Here is a 14,902-nt window from a genome sequence, read left to right as displayed (position 1 = left end):
TTTACCTGATTGAGAGCCGACAAGCTGATATCAACATTTCTTAATGCTACAGTATAGAAAATGTCTTCAGCGTCTGGCCAGTACAGATGTACTGTAGACTTCATGAAAATCTTTTAAACACACACCAGGTTATTTCTGTTGTGTTTGTGTGTTAGTTACCTCCACAGCAGTCTGTCAGGAGAAGCAGGACAACAGCATGATGGAAAAATGAAGCACTGAAGGCTGAGAGTCCACATTTAGACGGCATCTCCTTCATTTTTATCATTGTGGGATTCTGTAAAATAATTTAAAGAAATCAGCTATAAAATCTTCAATCCTAAAGACAACACCAACTAGTCTGAGAGTATAAGTGGGAACATCTGGTCTGGTCCAAGATCAGATGGAACTAAACAACTTTAAAATCTAAATTTAAATTGTTTCCTTTATTCAGATTGCAGCATTGACTCACTGAAACTGTATTATGTATGTTTTTGTCTGTTTGTATTTAATTATGTTTTCATTTCATTTTAATGAATTTGATTATTTTTGTTGTATTTTTAATATGTTTTTTTCATAGACATCTCTCCCTATCATGGCTGCCTGTAACCTTTGGTATTTTCTTTCAAAAGATACTCTGTGCTGCAATAAAGTAGGTAAAATATTAACAAGCTGGAAAATGGTTGCACTGACTTGTGTCCTCTGTAGAGGACATTTTGTTGGCATACATCTCCTTTCACTCTTCAGAGTTATTCTATCAATGCTTGCTGTCCTGTAAAGAGGTCTGAAGAATGCAAAATGTGTGCTAATGAGTATAACATTGGAGCCGTCACAAATATGCACTACTACCTGATTTGGCAATGTGTTCTATTCTTATTGAAAATAAGAATTGAATGTATTCATGGATTAATATCACTACAAAGCCATAATCTGATACACGTCTTATCTACAAAATGTTGTTGTCTACACTTAAATGGTCCTGTAGTCCACTACAGTAGACATGCTGTAAAATAAGAAATGAGAATACATTTTAAAAAGTCTCAATTTTAAGTTTCTTAGTTTGTTTTTAGTCCTAAATAGGTAAGAAATCACAAAAAACAGAAATTGGAAGACATTTTTTTCCTTGGTTCTCAGGATGATATGCAAGTTGATTATTATCTCAGTACTTTCATACTGCATGTGAACGAATGTTGAGTCTTTACATATCAAACACATTAGGAAACATAGACAACCATTAATTGTAACAGGTCTGCTGTTACCACAGACCATTATGACATTATTATTAAAGTCCTAAAAATAATTAAAATAAAGAAATTGAGAGCATAACTAATTAATTAAGAGATAAGAATTGAATTTGCAGAGTCTCTTACCTGTTGTGTTCCTCAATAACTGGCTCACCACACAGAAGTAGCTGCCTGTTTAAAGTCCTTGTTTGAAACACTTTGACCCTGGTTATCTGTAATGGCATACAAGGTGTATCAACCTTGTGATTCTCCACCTGTCTGCTGCAGCAACACAGTCTCACATCAAAACGTATCACAGCTACGTTGGTCCACAGCACAAAATGTAGCAATCTCACAATTTGGTCTCAAAAATTGTGACATGCCCACGTTTTTCTATCCTATTCTTTTTTATAGGACTGCATTCATGTCACGTGACTTTCACGTTTTTGTCTGTGAAAACAAATAAAATGGCTGCCGTTCCTTTCATTCTCAGTGTAAAGTTCAATATTTTAAGATAGTTTCAGCATTAATATTTATTTATTGACCTGTATTTAACCAGGAAGTCACATTGAGATTAAAACCTCTTTTGCAAGAGAGACCTGACCAAGTAAGGGTCAGTTAGCAGCATCACATACAACAGGACAACAACAGAATAACAAAATGTAAAGTGTGAAATACAAATCATAACAAATTGTTCAATTAAAACAACAACTAGAAGTGACAACGTCTTGTATCCTTTGTTTAAAATCATTTAAAGTTTGGATTGAAGATCATTCCAGCACCAGGGACCGTAATAAGAGAGGCTTGATTTTCAAATTTCACTTCTAACAGAAGGTATTTTGAAGTGAAGCTGAATGCGGGACCTTAGGTTGTGAGTGCTCTATAAAAGTGTGAATTTTCGACTCAGGTATGTAGGGAACTTGTTTGAGAATGAGATCACTGTAGAGAAAGATCATTATTGATTTTTTCAATATTTATACAAGACATGCATTTTCCCCTCTATAACTGCTTTCAGGTACTTAAACATAAAAGGGAAAGGTTAATCTTCAAATGACTGAAAAGCCAGGAGCAGATACAGGTGAGATAACAAATGAAATGTATTGACAGTGGATACGTGCAGTATAAAAATTTAATTGGCAGCAGTACAAAGATACATTTATTACATTGTGTTAATATACAGTATTAATGGCATTAAAAGACAATTAATTAACTCTGCATTACATTTTCTTTTAAACACTTCCTCCTCTAAAATCAGTTATATATGAAGACAGGGTTATAAAACATCTTAACATGTACTGAGCACAAGGAGATTATTTAAGTTACTACAACCAGCAATCAAGGAAAAAATGAAACTGAACCAAAATAGATTAGATAATATATTTAATTAGTAATTTTTGAATCATATCATTTTTTTTTATTATTTCCACATTTTGTCACTATGTGCTATAAAAAGTAAGATCAGGCAGTTTGACTTTTGAATTAAACTAAAAGCTCACTTGTGTGCTGTAGTTTCTTGTACTTGGTCACTACTGACTAAAACATCTATTCTCTGCAGCATCTGCTCCACAGTCAGAATGTGTTTCTCCAAGTTTGTCTTTTGCTCATCTAGTTTCCATTTGACATCAGTTAGATTTTCTTTTTCTGTTAACAATCCCCCTTTATCAGTCTTTTTATTCTCAGCCTCAGTTATTTTGTTCTCCACTGACAGAAGTTTCTCTTTGTTCTCCTCCTTCTTTTTCTCCACCTCCTTCAGTTGCATCTTCATTTGATCTTTCTGGTTCTCAAGTGTCTGTTTCTGTTCCTTTAGTACATCAACCATGTCGGCATTCCTCTTTAACTTTTCCACCAGTTCATCTTTCTGGTTCTCAAGTGTCTGTTTCTGTTCCTGTAGTTCATCAACCATGTCGGCATTCCTCTTTAACTTTTCCTCCAGTTCATCTTTCTGGTTCTCAAGTGTCTGTTTCTGTTCCTTTAGTCCATCAACCATGTCGGCAGTCCTCTTTAACTTTTCCTCCAGTTCATCTTTCTGGTTCTCAAGTGTCTGTTTCTCAAAGTTTAGTCCATCAACCATGTCGGCATACCTCCGTAACTTTTCCTCCAGTTCATCTTTCTGGTTCTCAAGTTTCTGTTTCTGTTCCTGTAGTTCATCAACCATGTCGGCTTTCTTCCGTAACTTTTCCTCCAAATCTGTCACAGGTGCACAACAGTAGCATTTTAAAGCACTTTACAGTAACTGCACAAAACATTCAGGACATTTTGAACTTTTTCAACATCAGCACAATTTACAATTCAACACCAACTGTTTTTATGTTTTAGATGTTTTTTTTGTTTTTTTTACTCCATCTACATCATTTACCTCTACTAGACAGATTTTTCTGCTCTATTAATAATAAAGTCATGCACTGGCAAGAAACTTGAATTATGATTATACACACACACACACACACACACACACACACACACACACACACACACATATTTTCGTATTTTTCACACACACACACACACAGCAACATGATCAGTTTTATCAGATCTGTTGAATCGGACTCACCCTTGTTTTCCATATCTCTGTATCTCTGCATCTCTTTCTTTATTGCATCCGTCACTGTTTGTACCATGAAGAAGACAATATAGGATACATTAATAAAACAGTATTTTAGAGCCTCAGAACAAAAAAGAGCTGTGCCCCCTACTCATCCCTTCACTTGTGTCTTTCTGTGTGTCCACTACTTTGTGGTGATTTGATTCATTATAAATGTATTTATGTATTTTGCATTAATTTCATTCCATCAAAATGAAAACAAATGAAGTCTACTACACCTGTAATTAAACAACTAAAGTAAATATAGAGCACTGTTTTATTTATCCTCTTGCTGACTTTTGACTCCATGCATTTATAACACTGTAAGTATCACATAGTTGTCTTACCTTTATTTCCCTGCATGACACTTATAAGCCAATGAACTGCGAACGTAAACACAATGACACTCAACGTGAAGATATGAAAGTCAGTCTGTGTGTAAGAAATACGACGACTGGATGAATCAGCTGAAATGATAAAATAGAAAGAGAAGAAAAGAAAAAGTGATTAGGACACCAGGGGCACAAAAAATAGATTTAATTAATATTGTTAAGGAAGTGCAGCGTTTCCCATGAAATATGTAGAGTGTGGCGTCTAATTCCACAGTTTCATAGTAATCTGAACATGTCTGTACACTCTCCACAACGTTACTATGTTTTGACCGGTTGCTTCAGTTAAGCGTCTCGTCCTGCGCCAGAGCTGCATAGATACAACCTCTTAATTTTGCTCTCAGAGGGCCGAAGGTTTTCTTCTTGAGGAGCATTTCTGTAGTATACTTAATATCCTCAATAATGTGTATGTTTGTGCTCATTCTGGATAAACACACACACACTAAGTAAGCACTGATTCTGATTTGCCTGCTTTTCTTGTGAATTTATTATCATATGAAAACTTGATTAACTGATTGATGTATTTAGTTGTTGATGTACTTAAATGTGTGGAACATTTTGGAACTTCCAACTTAAGTCACAGATGCATTAAACTGGAACCAGAAACTGTAAATGTCATTATCATGAATGTAGAACATTTGATTATTGTGCTGTACAGAGCCGTGTGAGATTTAAATGGAGTTTATAATGACTGTAAAGTTCAGAGAATCACTTGATACTATTAGTAGTTAATGGTATGAATCTACTGATTTACCTGATGCTCTTGATTTGGAGTTGAGTTCGGACGGTGACATTGTATCGCCTTTAAAAGCAGGAGACAGAATAAATTAAAGCACCATGAGGTTCAAAATACAAATATTGAATACACAAATATACACATCATACATCAATATACATCACCTCATACATATATACATATATATTTATTTGTTTTCTTTCTTCAATCTAATGAATCCAAAAAGAAACAGAAAGTTCTCACTGGTGTGTTTGAAGGGCTTCCCCTACAGTACCATTACTGTATATCGGGGGGCAAGTTTAGTGTAAACTCTACATTATGTTTATTATTGAGGTCATAGCATAGACTGTATAAAAGAAATGGACATAACATCTATGCATCACCCATTGGTTTGTGGACTGCAGCTCGGAAGTCAATAGTTTCGAATCTGGGCTACGCCATCTTCAACATTTCAGGTGCATGCTGGGAAAAATAAAAACCCAGATTCTACTTATATGGGCATGAGGCGGGGCCCTAGGCGGAGCGGGGAGGTTGCTATGGTTGCAAGGGCTGGATCTCGAGGACATTGGTCAATCAACCTGTCAATCAGGACGTAGCCACGCCCTAATGCATACCCTGCTTTATCGTCACATATAAAATCAGGGAGGCCAAAATGTCCCAAATGAACATCATACTGCATTGAAGAAGGCTTAAACTAGCGATTGAGACCATAAACACATTTCGAAAACGTTTACTGAGGTTAGAAATCAAGTGAGAAGTTGGTGAATTCTCCATTGACTTGTATAGAGACGGTCGCCCCCTGGTGGCCCTTTGATAGAATACAGTTCTAGGTTACTTCCCCGTTGGCCTCATTTCAGAGGACCAGAACTCCCCACCTGGGTCATAGTGGGTAATGGTGGTGTACTAGGGTGCATTATATTGACTGGTGTTCCTAATATTTTGTCCACTCCATTAACATACATGAGAGGGGCAAAATATTAGGAACACCAGTCAATATAATGCACCACCACTAAGTACGACCTTAATAATAAAAAATGGTCGTAAAAATGGTCTTGCATTGGTTTGGTCTTGGTCTTGACTCGGTCTCGGGATAGGTGGTCTTGACCACAACACTATTGTCTCTCACTTGATGGCATCAGTTTACTTGATTGAGAACCGACAAGCTGATATCAACATTTCTTAATGCTACAGTATAGAAAATATCTTCAGCGTCTGGCCACACTGTAAACATGTACTGTAGACTTCATGAAAATCTTTTAAACACACACCAGGTTATTTCTGTTGTGTTTTTGTGTTAGTTACCTCCACAGCAGTCTGTCAGGAGAAGCAGGACAATAGCATGATGGAAAGATGAAACACTGAAGGCTGAGAGTCCACATTTACACAGCATCTCCTTCATTTTTATCATTGTGGGATTCTGTAAAATAATTTAAAGAAATCAGCTATAAAATCTTCAATCCTAAAGACAACACCAACTAGTCTGAGAGTATAAGTGGGAACATCTGGTCTGGTCCAAGATCAGCACAGATGGAACCAAACAACTTTAAAATCTAAATTTTAAATTGTTTCCTTTATTCAGATTGTAGCATTGACTCTCTGAAACTGTATTATGTATGTTTTTGTCTGTTTGTATTTAATGTTTCACTTGAATTAATTAGATTATTTTTGTTTTATTTTTAATATGTTTTTTTCATAGACATCTCTCCCTAATATGGCTGCCTGTAATCTTTGGTATTTTCTTTCAAAAGATACTCTATGCTGCAATAAAGTAGGTAAAATATTAACAAGCTGTAAAATGGTTGCACTGACTTGTGTCCTCTGTAGAGGACATTTTGTTCACATTCAATCCAAAAGATTTATGTGAGGGTTCACTTTTGAAGTTTAATGGCATTAAATGTCAATACTTTTCATTTATTGGTGTTTTTTATGATTGACTTGTGCTACCTGGGCTTCCTGGGTGTCAAAATCATCCTATAACCCATCCAAACTGGACACTTCACTACTTTCCCCTTTGAATTGACAACAAATTGTTCTGAGATTTGGCAATATGTTCTATTCTTATTGAAAATATATTAATCAAATTGAATGTATTCGTGGTTTAATATCACTACAAAGCCATAATCTGATACATTTTTTATCTACAAAATGTTATTGTCTTTTCACACTAAAATGGTCCTGTAGTCCACTACAGTAGACATGCTATAAAATTAAAAATGAGAATACATTTTAAAAAGTGTAAATTTTAAGGTGTTTGTTTTTAGTCCTAAATAGGAAATCACAAAAAACAGAAATTGGAAGACATTTTTTTCCTTGGTTCTCAGGATGATGCAAGTTGATTACTATCTCAGTACTTTCATACTGCATGTGAGCGAATGTTGAGTCTTTGCATATCAAACACATCAGGAATCTGCTGTTACCACAGACCATTAGGACATTATTATTCAAATCCTAAAAATAATTAAAATAAAGAAATTGAGAGCATTAATAATTAATTAAGAGATAAGAATTGAATTTGCAGAATCTCATACCTGTTGTGTTCCTCAATAACTGGCTCACCACACAGAAGTAGCTGCCTGTTTAAAGTCCTTGTTTGAAACACTTTGACCCTGGTTATCTGTAATGGCATACAAGGTGTGTCAACCTTGTGATTCTGTCTGCTGCAGCAACACAGTCTCACATCAAAACGTATCACAGCTACGTTGGTCCACAGCGCAAAATGTAGCCATCTCACAATTTGGGCTCAAAAATTGTGACATGCCCACGTTTTTCTGTCCTATTCTTTTCTATAGGACTGCATTCATGTCACGTGACTTTCACGTTTTTGTCTGTGAAAACAAATAAAATGGCTGCCATTCCTTTCATTCTCAGTGTAAAGTTCAATATTTTAAGATAGTTTCAGCATTAACATTTATTTATTTACCTGTATTTAACCAGGAAGTTACATTGAGATTAAAACCTCTTTTGTAAGAGAGACCTGACCAAGTAAGGGTCAGTTAGCAGCATCACATACAACAGCAACAACAGAATAACAAAATGTAAAGTGTGAAATACAAACCATAACAAATTGTTCAATTAAAGCAACTGCAACTAGAAGTGACAACCTCTTGTATCCTTTGTTTAAAATCATTTAAAGTTTGGATCGAAGATCATTCCAGCACCAGGGACCATAATAAGAGAGGCTTGATTTTCAAATGTAACTTCTAACAGAAGGTATTTTGAAGTGAAGCTGAATGCGGGACCTTAGGTTGTGAGTTTGGGAACTTGCTTGAGAATGAGATCACTGTAGAGAAAGATCATTATTGATTTTTTCAATATTTATACAAGACATGCATTTTCCCCTCTATAACTGCTTTCAGGTACTTAAACATAAAAGGGAAAGGTTATTCTTCAAATGATTGAAAAGCCAGGAGCAGATACAGGTGAGATAACAAATGAAATGTATTGACAGTGGATATGTGCAGTATTAAAATTTAATTGGCAGCAGTACAAAGATACATTTATTACATTGTGTTAATATACAGTATTAATGGCATTAAAATACAATTAATTAACTCTGTATTACATTTTCTTTTAAACACTTCCTCCTCTAAAATCAGTTATATATGAAGACAGGGTTGTAAAACATCTTAACATGTACTGAGCACAAGGAAACCATTTAAGTTACTACAACCAGCAATCAAGGAAAAAATTAAACTGAACCAAAATAGATTAGACAATATATTTAATTAGTAATTTTTGAATCATGTCATTTTTTAAAATTATTTCCACATTTTGTGACTATGTGCTATAAAAAGTAAGATCAGGCAGTTTGACTTTTGAATTAAACTAAAAGCTCACTCGTATCCTGTAGTTTCTTGTACTTGGTCACTACTGACTAAAACATCTATTCTCTGCAGCATCTGCTCCACATTCAGAATTAGTTTCTCCAAGTTTGTCTTTTGTTCGTCTAGTTTCCATTTGACATCTGTTAGATTTTCTTTTTCTGTTAACAATCCCCCTTTATCAGTCTTTTTATTCTCAGCCTCAGTTATTTTGTTCTCCACTGACAGAAGTTTCTCCTTGTTCTCCTCCTTCTTTTTCTCCACCTCTTTCAGCTGCACCTTCATTTGATCTTTCTGGTTCTCAAGTGTCTGTTTCTGTTCCTTTAGTCCATCAACCATGTCGGCATTCCTCTGTAACTTTTCCACCAGTTGATCTTTCTGGTTCTCAAGTGTCCGTTTCTGTTCCTGTAGTTCATCAGCTTTCTGCTGTAACTTTTCCTCCAGTTGATCTTTCTGGTACTCAAGTGTCCGTTTCTGTTCCTGTAGTTCATCAGCTTTCTGCTGTAACTTTTCCTCCAGTTGATCTTTCTGGTACTCAAGTGTCCGTTTCTGTTCCTGTAGTTCATCAGCTTTCTGCTGTAACTTTTCCTCCAGTTGATCTTTCTGGTACTCAAGTGTCCGTTTCTGTTCCTGTAGTTCATCAGCTTTCTGCTGTAACTTTTCCTCCAGTTGATCTTTCTGGTACTCAAGTGTCCGTTTCTGTTCCTGTAGTTCATCAGCTTTCTGCTGTAACTTTTCCTCCAGTTGATCTTTCTGGTACTCAAGTGTCCGTTTCTGTTCCCGTAGTTCATCAACCAGGCTGGCTTTCTTCCGTAACTTTTCCTCCAAATCTGTCACAGGTGCACAACAGTAGCATTTTAAAGCACTTTACAGTAACTGCACAAAACATTCAGGACATTTTGAACTTTTTCAACATCAGCACAATTTACAATTCAACACCAACTGTTTTTATGTTTTAGATGTTTTTTGGGTTTTTTTTACACCATCTACATCATTTACCTCTACTAGACAGATTTTTCTGCTCTATTAATAATAAAGTCATGCACTGGCAAGAAACTTGAATTATGATTATACACACACACACACACACACACACACACACACACACACACACATTTTCGTATTTTTCACACACACACACACACACACACACACACAGCAACATGATCAGTTTTATCAAATCTGTTGAATCGGACTCACCCTTGTTTTCCATATCTCTGTATCTTTGCATCTCTTTCTTTATTGCATCCGTCACTGTTTGTACCATGAAGAAGACAATATAGGATACATTAATAAAACAATATTTTAGAGCCTCAGAACAAAAAAGAGCTGTGCCTCCTACTCATCCCTTCACTTAGTGGTGATTTGATTCATTATAAATGTATTTTGCATTAATTTCATTCCATCAAAATGAAAACAAATGAAGTCTACGACACCTGTAATTAAACAACTAAAGTAAATATAGGCCACTGTTTTATTTATCCTCTTCCTGACTTTTGACTTCATGTATCACATAGTTGTCTTACCTTTATTTCCCTGCATGACACTTATAAGCCAATGAACTGCGAACGTAAACCCAATGACACTCAACGTGAAGATATGAAAGTCAGCCTGGGTGTAAGAAATATGACTACTGGATGAATCAGCTGAAATGATAAAATAGAAAAAGAAGAAAAGAAAAAGTGTTTAGGACACCAGGGGCACAAAAAAAAATAGATATAATTAATATTGTTAAGGAAGTGCAGCGTTTCCCATTAAATATGTAGAGTGTGGTGTCTAATTCCACAGTTTCATAGTAATCTGAACATGTCTGTACACTCTCCACAACGTTACTATGTTTTGACCGGTTGCTTCAGTTAAGCGTCTCGTCCTGCGCCAGAGCTGCACAGATACAACCTCTTAATTTTGCTCTCAGAGGGCCGAAGGTTTTCTTCTTGAGGAGCATTTCTGTAGTATACTTAATATCCTCAATAATGTGTATGTTTGTGCTCATTCTGGATAAACACACACACACTCTAAGTAAGCACTGATTCTGATTTGCCTGCTTTTCTTGTGAATTTATTATCATATGAAAACTTGATTAACTGATTGATGTATTTAGTTGTTGATGTACTTAAATGTGTGGAACATTTTGGAACTTCCAACTTAAGTCACAGATGCATTAAACTGGAACCAGAAACTGTAAATGTCATTATCATGAATGTAGAAGATTAGTAGATTATTGTGCTGTACAGAGCCATGTGAGATTTAAATGGAGTTTATAATGACTGTAAAGTTCAGAGAATCACTTGATACTATTAGTAGTTAATGGTATGAATCTACTGATTTACCTGATGCTCTTGAATTGGAGTTGAGTTCGGACGGTGACATTGTATCGCCTTTAAAAGCAGGAGACAGGATAAATTAAAGCACCATGAGGTTCAAAATACAAATATTGAAAACACAAATATACACATCATACATCAATATACATCACTTCATACATATATACATATATATATTTTTTTTCTTTCTTCAATCTAATGAATCCAAAAACAAACAGAAAGTTCTCACTGGTGTGTTTGAAGGGCTTCCCCTACAGTACCATTACTGTATATTGGGGGGCAAGTTTAGTGTAAACTCTACATTATGTTTATTATTGAGGTCATAGCATAGACTGTATAAAAGAAATGGACGTAACATCTGTGCATCACCCATTGGTTTGTGGACGTCGCCTGGGTCATAGTGGGTGATGGTGGTGTACTAGGGTGCATTATATTGACTGGTGTTCCTAATATTTTGTCCACTCCATTAACATACATGAGAGGCGCAAAATATTAGGAACACCAGTCAATATAATGCACCACCACTAAGTACGACCTTAATAATAAAGAATGGTCGCGAAAATTGTCTTGCATTGGTTTGGTCTTGGTCTTGACTCGGTCTCGGGATAGGTGGTCTTGACCACAACACTATTGTCTCTGACTTGATGGCATCAGTTTACTTAATTGAGAACCGACAAGCTGATATCAACATTTCTTAATGCTACAGTATATAAAATATCTTCAGCGTCTGGCCACAATGTACAGATGTACTGTTTGTGTGTTAGTTACCTCCACAGCAGTCTGTCAGGAGAAGCAGGACAACAGCATGATGGAAAAATGAAGCACTGAAAGCTGAGAGTCCACATTTAGACGGCATCTCCTTCATTTTTATCATTGTGGGATTCTGTAAAATAATTTAAAGAAATCAGCTATAAAATCTTAAATCCTAAAGACAATACCAACTAGACTGAGAGTGTAAGTGGGAACATCTGGTCTGGTCCAAGATCAGATGGAACTAAACAACTTTAAAATCTAAATTTTAAATTGTTTCCTTTATTCAGATTGTAGCATTTACTCACTGAAACTGTATTATGTATGTTTTCTCTGTTTGTATTTAATTATGTTTCATTTGAATTAATTTGATTATTTTTGTTGTATTTTTAATATGTTTTTTTCATAGACATCTCTCCCTAATATGGCTGCCTGTAACCTTTGGTATTTTCTTTCAAAAGATAATCTATGCTGCAATAAAGTAGGTAAAATATTAACAAGCTGGAAAATGGTTGCACTGACTTGTGTCCTCTGTAGAAGACATTTTGTTCGCATTCAATCCAAAAGATTTATGTGAGGTTTCACTTTTGAAGTTTCATGGCATTTAATGTTACTATTTAATGTACTTTTCATTTATTGGTGTTTTTATGAATGATTTGTGCTACCTGGGCTTCCTGGGTGTCAAAAATCATCCTATAACCCATCCAAACTGGACACTTCACTTCTTTCCCCTTTGAATTGACAACGAATTGTTCTGAAATTTGGCAATATGTTCTATTCTTATTGAAAATATATTAATCAAATTGAATGTATTCATGGATTAATATCACTACAAAGCCATAATCTGATACACGTTTTATATACAAAATGTTGTTGTCTACACTAAAATGGTCCTGTAGTCTGCTACAGTAGACATGCTATAAAATTAAAAATGAGAATACATTTTTAAAAGTCTAAATTTTAAGTTTTTTAGTTTGTTTTTAGTCCTAAATAGGAAATCACAAAAAAACAGAAATTGGAAGACATTTTTTTCCTTGGTTCTCCGGATGATGCAAGTTGATCTCAGTACTTTCATACTGCATGTGAGCGAATGTTGAGTCTTTGCATATCAAACACATTAGGAAACATAGACAACCATTAATTGTAACAGCAGGTCTGCTGTTACCACAGACCATTATGACATTATTATTAAAGTCCTAAAAATAATTAAAATAAAGAAATTGAGAGCATTAATTAAGAGATAAGAATTGAATTTACAGAGTCTCATACCTGTTGTGTTCCTCAATAACTGGCTCACCACACAGAAGTAGCTGCCTGTTTAAAGTCCTTGTTTGAAACACTTTGACCCTGGTTATCTGTAATGGCATACAAGGTGTATCAACCTTGTGATTCTCTATCTGTCTGCTGCAGCAACACAGTCTCACATCAAAACGTATCACAGCTAAAATTGTGACATGCCCACGTTTTTCTGTCCTATTCTTTTTTATAGGACTGCATTCATGTCACGTGACTTTCACGTTTTTGACTGTGCAAATAAAATGGCTGCCAGTCCTTTCATTCTCAGTGTAAAATGCTATATTTTAAGATAGTTTCAGCATTAATATTCATTTATTTACCTGTATTTAACCAGGAAGTCACATTGAGATTAAAACCTCTTTTGTAAGAGAGACCTGACCAAGTAAGGGTCAGTTAGCAGCATCACATAAAACAGGACAACAACAGAATAACAAAATGTAAAGTGTGAAATACAAACCATAACAAATTGTTCAATTAAAGCAACTGCAACTAGAAATGACAATGTCTTGTATCCTTTGTTTAAAATCATTTAAAGTTTGGATTGAAGATCATTCCAGCACCAGGGACCGTAATAAGAGAGGCTTGATTTTCAAATGTAACTTCTAACAGAAGGTATTTTGAAGTGAAGCTGAATGCGGGACCTTGCGGTTGTGAGTGCTCTATAAAAGTGTGAATTTTCGACTCAGGTATGTAGGGAACTTGCTTGAGAATGAGATCACTGTAGAGAAAGATCATTATTGATTTTTTCAATATTTATACAAGACATGCATTTTCCCCTCTATAACTGCTTTCAGGTACTTAGACATAAAAGGGAAAAGTTAATCTTCAAATGATTAAAAAGCCAGGAGCAGATACAGGTGAGATAACAAATGAAATGTATTGACAGTGGATATGTGCAGTATAAAAATTTAATTGGCAGCAGTACAAAGATACATTTATTACATTGTGTTAATATACAGTATTAATGGCATTAAAATACAATTAATTAACTATTAAAGTTACTACAACCAGCAATCAAGAACAAAATTAAACTGAAGCAAACTAGATTAGACAATACATTTAATTAGTCATTTTTGAATCATTTTTTTTTATTATTTCCACATTTTGTCACTATGTGCTATAAAAAGTAAGATCAGGCAGTTTGACTTTTGAATTAAACTAAAAGCTCACTTGTGTGCTGTAGTTTCTTGTACTTGGTCACTACTGACTAAAACATCTATTCTCTGCAGCATCTGCTCCACAGTCAGAATTAGTTTCTCCCAGTTTGTCTTTTGCTCATCTAGTTTCCATTTGACATCAGTTAGATTTTCTTTTTCTGCTAACAATCCCCCTTTATCAGTCTTTTCTTTCTCAGCCTCAGTTATTTTGTTCTCCACTGACAGAAGTTTCTCCTTGTTCTCCTCCTTGTTTTTCTCCACCTCCTTCAGTTGTAACTTCATTTGATCTTTCTGGTTCTCAAGTGTCTGTTTCTGTTCCTTTAGTACATCGACCACTTCAGCATTCCTCCGTAACTTTTCCACCAGTTGATCTTTCTGGTTCTCAAGTGTCTGTTTCTCAAAGTTTAGTGCATCAACCAGGCTGGCTTTCCTCTGTAACTTTTCCTCCAAATCTGTCACAGGTGCACAACAGTAGCATTTCAAAGCACTTTACAGTAACTGCACAAAACATTCAGGACATTTTGAGCTTATTCAACATTCAGCATGGGATCAGAAGTCAAAATTCAACACAAACTGTTGTTATAAACATGGCATAAAAAGTAAGGAAATGTGTGTTTTGTATCTTTGTTGCATTTTCCTTTTAACCATT

General features: G+C 35.2%; 1 long non-coding RNA gene across 2 annotated transcripts; it reads right to left on the bottom strand.

Annotated features, from left to right (window-relative positions):
• Positions 1-4,191: 4,191 nt before the first annotated feature.
• Positions 4,192-13,183, bottom strand: LOC128384186 (uncharacterized). Of its 2 annotated transcripts, none has more exons than XR_008324059.1 (4): positions 13,070-13,183; positions 11,819-11,933; positions 11,057-11,104; positions 4,192-4,247 (listed from the first exon to the last, which is right to left on the bottom strand). It is a non-coding gene; the product is annotated as an uncharacterized LOC128384186 (long non-coding RNA). The 2 variants fall into 2 exon arrangements; XR_008324058.1 differs by lacking the exon at positions 4,192-4,247 and adding an exon at positions 10,322-10,372.
• Positions 13,184-14,902: the final 1,719 nt, after the last annotated feature.

The sequence above is a fragment of the Scomber japonicus genome, chromosome 22 (assembly GCF_027409825.1).
Source record: "Scomber japonicus isolate fScoJap1 chromosome 22, fScoJap1.pri, whole genome shotgun sequence".
In the NCBI taxonomy this organism is placed as follows: Eukaryota; Metazoa; Chordata; class Actinopteri; order Scombriformes; family Scombridae; genus Scomber; species Scomber japonicus.
This window is presented reverse-complemented; position numbering and strand designations above follow the sequence as displayed.